The 556-nt window shown below is 43.2% G+C and overlaps 1 long non-coding RNA gene across 1 annotated transcript in view; it reads right to left on the bottom strand.

Annotated features, from left to right (window-relative positions):
• Positions 1-251: 251 nt before the first annotated feature.
• Positions 252-556, bottom strand: part of LOC106726536 — a 16,497-nt gene continuing 16,192 nt past the window's right edge. Inside the window, exon 5 of the long non-coding RNA XR_001362606.1 lies at positions 252-262. This is a non-coding gene — a long non-coding RNA (uncharacterized LOC106726536). The remainder of the gene's footprint in view (positions 263-556) is intronic.

Genomic DNA, 556 nt, shown 5'->3' on the forward strand with positions numbered 1-556 from the left:
ATTCAATATGTGTTTTCTGATGGTCTTAGGCGACCCCTGTGAAAGGGTCATTCGACCCCCAAAGGGGTCGCGACCCACAGGTTGAGAACCGCTGCTTTAAAGCAATAGATGACTCTCATTATTTGAGCTTACAACTCATACTCTAAAACTCTGACAAAAAATAGGTTCTTTATTTTTCAAAAGACGAAGCACCATATGTCAGGAAATAAATGATATTTTGCAAAAGGGTTATCATTCAAGCAATGGAAAAATGCCTGTGGAGCTTTAAAATAGTAACAATGGTAGGAAATTTAGGTGGGAGTAAACTTTGCCTGTTGGGCAAATATTTTTAGTATAATGTAGAGATATCTACACTAATAAAAGAGAAACATGGTAATTGGCGTACGACCGCTACCCTTCCCATTGGCTAATCAGGGAGATATGTAAATTAACTGACAGCCAAGATGGCGGCCGGCAGCCAGGCAGCTGATGCGAACAGGGAGGCTTGCTTCCTTCAGTGACAGAGGCCTCCAACCTTCCCCGCCTGCCTTGCCAGCCTCTGAGCTTCAGTTGGAAA

The sequence above is a fragment of the Myotis brandtii genome, unplaced genomic scaffold (genome assembly GCF_000412655.1).
Source record: "Myotis brandtii unplaced genomic scaffold, ASM41265v1 scaffold279, whole genome shotgun sequence".
Lineage (NCBI taxonomy): Eukaryota > Metazoa > Chordata > Mammalia > Chiroptera > Vespertilionidae > Myotis > Myotis brandtii.